Here is a 5870-nt window from a genome sequence, read left to right on the forward strand (position 1 = left end):
GATGGCCCGGGCGCTGAGGATGGCTCTGTGGCCTCTGCCTCAGGTGCTAGAATGGCTCTGGTTACAACAGAGCGACGCCCCAGATGGGCAGAGCATCGCCCCCTGGTGGGCATGCTGGGTGGATCCCGGTTGGGCACATGCAGGAGTCTGTGTGACTGCCTCCCTGTTTCCAGCTTCAGAAAAATGAAAAACAAAAAAACCCAACCAACCAAACAAACAAAAAACCTTCCAGTACTTAACTGGCAGGGGAGGTAACCATGATTCTGGTGCGAGGCTTATCCATTATACTCCAGATGTGCTGACCTCTGCAATATCCCCTAATGTGGGAAACTCAACTGCATAATTTGTGGCAGTGAGGGACTGCATTCGCTCTGTCCCCTGGCCTATAAAAAAATAAATAAAAATAGAACACTTTTCAATCTGTTGCAGAGTATTACTTTTGTAAAAGACAATAAAGATGTTAGAATGTCAAATTTCTATAAAAGTTTCTAGACATTTTGATTTGCTATACTTACCTTGTTATGGACCCGAAACAAGTCATAGAATGACAATGGTCTCTGAACCACACTTTCAAGTGGCATTCATATACATTGCTTCTGATGATATTCCACTGACAAGAATCAGTTATACACTGCCTCTTGAATGTAAAAGGAATGGGAACTGTTCAAAGGAGGAAATTAAGCAATTTCTCTGCCTCAGTCTACCCGTCTGGTCCCAAATATTAACTTTCCCTCCTCCATTACAGTAGTATTCCATCTCCAAATAATATAGCCAAAGGCCCATTAAGTCATTATATCTAGTTTAAAATCCCAGATGGTGCATAAATCTCTCTGTCAAATCTAGATGTTCTTGGTCTGGTGTCCTCTGAACTACAATGACAACCAATTTACTTCTCCCACCAAACTTACACCCAATATACAATGGTAGAAGTGAAGAATAACTGTACAATACATGCTTGTTAGGAAAGGAGAAAAATGAGACACAGAAATCTATCTATATAATATATTGACAATATTAATAGAATATATATTATAAACTTCTCTATATTTATCTGTTATATGTAATAAATCTTTCTATTATCTATCTATCTATCTATCATCTATCTATCTATCTATCTATCTATCTATCTATCTATCTATCATCTATCATCTCTAGCTAGCTATAACTGGAAAACCAGGAAAGCCAGTGGTATAATTCAGTACAAATCTGAAGACTGAGAACAAGAGAGTTGATGGTATAAATACTGGTCTAAGGCCAAAGGTCCAAGAAACAGAAGCATTGGTATCTCAGGGCAAGAGAAAGTAGATCTCCCAGCTCAAGCAGAGAGAACCAACTCACTTTTGCTTTGCCTCTTTTGTTCTTCAGGCTTTCAACAGATTGATGATGCCCACCCTCATTGGTGAAGGCAATCTTCTTTACGTAGTCTGTTGATTCAAATGTTAATCTTTTCTGGAAATACCTTCACAGACACACTTAGAAATGTTTTACCAGCTATCTGGCCATCCCTTAGCCCGGTAAAGTTGACACATAAATTAACCATAACACACTCTCTTTCCATGTTCTCAGACTCTGCCCCTTTGGAAGTTTTCTTTTTCTATAATTTTTTATAGTCACATCTGAATGAGAGTTTGCGCACCTTGGAGATTTTTTAGCTTTCACATTTGAGGAGGCTGGGGATCAACTAGAGATGCTTTCACAGCTTGAACATTTAAAGGTTATTTTAGATTAAGTTCATGGTTGCTTTGACAATACAATTCCTTCAAATGTATGGTAGGCATCTGATCAATTTGTTTCCAGTCAATTCAATATTCCTAAGGTGACCAATCATCCTCCTTTAGGGAGGAAAGTCCTTCTTTTGTAAGTTCTGTCCTCCAAAAAGTGTCATCTTACATGTCTTCCTTTGTGATATTGGAAGACTAATCTGTAAACGTCCATATTCGATTGATGCAGACTCAATCCATTGAGAGTGATGTGTGTATTTGTATTTGACATGACGGTTCGTCAAGGATCAGTACAGTGTGGCGAAACACAATTATGAGACAGACACATGTGCTCCGCACGAGAGACCTTGAGAGAGCGCGTGATATACTGAGCTTGCAAATGGCTTTATGTACTTCTTACTGAAACACAACATGGCATGTACAACATTGTAGACTTACAATTATTTATTTCTCAGTGAATATTCAATCATAGACAGGTAAGCATAATTCATGTTTTATTAATTAATTATCTATTTAATAATTTCCAAATACGGCCTGACCAGGCGGTGGCGCAGTAGATAGAGCGTCGGACTGAAATGCGGTAGACCCAGGTTCAAGACCCCAAGATTGCCAGCTTGAGCGCGGGCTCATCTGGTTTGAGCAAAGCTCACCAGCTTGGACCCAAGGTTGCTGGCTTGAGCAAGGGGTTACTTGGTCTGCTGAAGGCCCACGGCCAAGGCACATATGAGAAAGAATCAATGAACAACTAAGGTGTCGCAACGAAAAACTAATGATTGATGCTTCTCATCTCTCTCCGTTCCTGTCTGTCCCTATCTGTTCCTCTCTCTGACTCTCTCTCTCTGTCTCTGTAAAAAAATTAAATAAATAAATAAATAGTTATCTGTGTCATCTAAAAAAAATAATTTCCAAATACATATAATTTTATTTACAAGTATTTTTCCTAAATTTGAGTTTTAAAGTGGAAATCTAACCTCAAACCATATCTATTAATAACGCATTTTGATTAAATAGTTGCATAAAACAGACTTTTTTTAATTAGAAAATGATAAATACACCCGAATATCACTCCAAATTAGTGGTGGTTTTTTTCAAAGAGTTTTTATTTATTTATTTACAGAGACAGAGGGAGAGTCAGAGAGAGGGATAGCTAGGGACAGACAGACAGGAACGGAGAGAGATGAAAAGCATCAATCATCAGCTTTTTGTTGCGACACCTTAGTTGTTCATCGGTTGGTCTCTCATATGTGCCTTGACCGCGGAGCTATAGCAGACCGAGTGCAAGTGACCCCTTGCTTAAACCAGGGGCCTTGGGTCCAAGTCAGTGAGCTTTGCTCAAACCAGATGAACCCGCGCTCAAGCTGGCGACCTCGGGGTCTCGAACCTGGGTCCTCCGCATCCTAGACCGACACTCTATCCTCTGCGCCACTGCCCGGCCAGGCTAAATTAGTGGTTTTGTTTGATATTTAGTTTTGTTAATTTAGCTTCCAGAAAATTCACCTACCATGATGTAACATTTTCAGTTCCTAATGTGCTTATATCATTCGTGTAGCTCTATATTTTATTTTTAATTTTAAATTTCATTTAAGGGGTGAAAAAATCAAAAAAGGGAAAATGCCATTTCAACAATAAATTGAAAAAGGAATTTCCATTCCTCATATCAGAGAAAGATACCATTGTTTTCTGCAATATTTGCAGCAGAGAATTTTGTATTGCAGTTGGGGGCAGACCAGCGATAACAAAATACTTGACCACCAACAAACATAAGCAATCATTAGATGCATCAGCTTCCTGTTGTAAAGTAACAAGTCTTCTTAAAAACTTCAAATTATTCTGAAGATGAAAAACAGTTGGCTTCAATGGAGGGAACATTTGCATTTCATACCATAACTCACAAAGTTTTCGTAGTATGGATTGTACAACTAAATTATTGAAAAAGTTTTACAATGCAAAATTTTCATATGCCAGGACAAAATGCGAGGCTATTTTGAAATCAGTATTTTGAAATTACTGTGACAAAATACTTACAGAGAACTTGGAAACTGCAGCATTTGTAACGATTTTATCTGATGCATCAAATCATAATGAAATTAAATTGTATCCAATAATAGTAAGATATTTTAATGTTACCAAGGGCATTCAAATAAAGATTTTAAATTTAGGATCCATTGAGGGTGAAACTTCTGAAATTTTGTCAAACCTTCTATACAGAATAATAAATGAAAACAATTTGAAATCCAAAGTTGTTGCACTAACGGCTGATAATACAAATACAAATTTTGGTGGGTGAAGACACAAAGGGGTGAATAGTGTGTATGTAAAATTACAAGAGTTACTCCAAAAGAAAATACTAATAGGTTGTAATGCACATATTTTGTCAAATGCAATCAACACAGCATCATGTGCCATGTCAATTGATGTAGAAGTAATAATAACTACAATTTATTTGCATTTTAGTCATTTTACTGTTCATGTTGCTACTTTAAAACAATTTTATGAAGAAGCAAATGTTGAATACAAAAACTTTTAGGATATTCAAAAGTTAGATGGCTTGCTCTAACACCTGCTATAGAGTGTGTTCTACAATTATTTGAGCCTCTCCATTCATATTTTTTAAGTTTAGACAAATGTCCTAAAATCCTGGAGTCGTTTTTCAATAATAAAATATCTGAGATATTAATGTATTTTGTACATAATCAAACATCTATTTTTCACAAAATGATTCAAAAGATTGAAGATGAACACATTTCAGCTACAGAAGTTAGTCTTATTTTGAATGATTTGATCTTTCTATATAAATCTCGTTTTGAAGAAAAATTTCTTCCTTTAATTATAAAAAGAAAATTCTCAGACTTAGAGAAATAAAACCTGGGCATAACAGAAAAGTTTATCAAAGAAGTGCAGAATTTTAGCCTGACCAGGCGGTGGCGCAGTGGATAGAGCATCGGACTGGGATGCAGAAGACCCAGGTTTGAGACCCCGAGGTTGCCAGCTTGAGCGTGGGCTCATCTGGTTTGAGCAAAAATTCACCAGCTTGGACCCAAGGTCGCTGGCTCAAGCAAGGGGTTACTCGGTCTGCTGAAGGCCCACGGTCAAGGCACATATGAGAAAGCAATCAATGAACAACAAAGGTGTCGCAATGCACAACGAAAAACTAATGATTGATGCTTCTCATCTCTCTGTTCCTATCTGTCTGTCCCTGTCTATCCCTCACTCTGACTCTTTCTCTGTCTCTGTAAAAAACTAAAATAAAAAATAAAAATAAAAAAAAAAGAAGTGCAGAATTTTTACCAGACATGTTTTCAATATATCCAAGAATGGTTTAAAACAAACATCATGGGAAATAACAGTTTTCAATGTTTTTTTACTTCATCGCAAGTATATTGGACAGATATTGAATCTTGTCTTGAGTTTTTATCTCAAATGCCAGACATCAAAATAGACAATTGTCTCTTTGAAGAAATCAGAAGACTGAATGTATATTTAAATTCTAAAAAATTAATGCAATGGGAAAATGAACACATCGAAATTGATAAAAGATGGGTAGAAATATTGAGTCATTTAAAAAATGAACACATTTCATGTAAAAATTTATTTATCCTTGTTCAATTTACATTGTGCTGCCCTGGAACTAATGCAGCAGTTGAAAGAGTTTTTTCAATTGCTAATGATTTTTGGACAAGTGAGAAATCGAGATTGAATGTTGATACTCTAGCTGCAGTATTTGCTGTAAAATTTAATATGAAGAATATTTCTTATGGACAAGAGGGTGGTGGTTACGGGGAGGAGGGGGAGGCGAGGGGGGAGGGGAGGGGCACAAAGAAAACCAGATAGAAGGTGACGGAAGACAATTTGACTTTGGGTGATGGGTATGCAACATAATCAAATGTCAAAATAACCTGGAGATGTTTTCTCTGAACATATGTACCCTGATTTATCAATGTCACCCCATTAAAATTAATAATAAATTTATAAAAATAAAAATAAATTTTTCTTCTTTAGATATTTCCAATATATTGTTACAAGATGATACATTGACAAATAGTATTCATTCAATGGAAAAGTACTCAATTAGATAATATGATCTAAATGAGTACTTTTTCTTACAATTATTATTAAAAATTAATAGGCATGTAAGCATTATTACAATAT

General features: G+C 36.3%; 1 pseudogene; it reads left to right on the forward strand.

Moving 5' to 3' along the window:
• Positions 1-231: 231 nt before the first annotated feature.
• LOC136377690 (U1 spliceosomal RNA) lies at positions 232-381 on the forward strand (annotated as a pseudogene).
• The last annotated feature ends 5489 nt before the right edge of the window (positions 382-5870 follow it).

The sequence above is a fragment of the Saccopteryx leptura genome, chromosome 6 (assembly GCF_036850995.1).
Source record: "Saccopteryx leptura isolate mSacLep1 chromosome 6, mSacLep1_pri_phased_curated, whole genome shotgun sequence".
Classification (NCBI taxonomy): domain Eukaryota; kingdom Metazoa; phylum Chordata; class Mammalia; order Chiroptera; family Emballonuridae; genus Saccopteryx; species Saccopteryx leptura.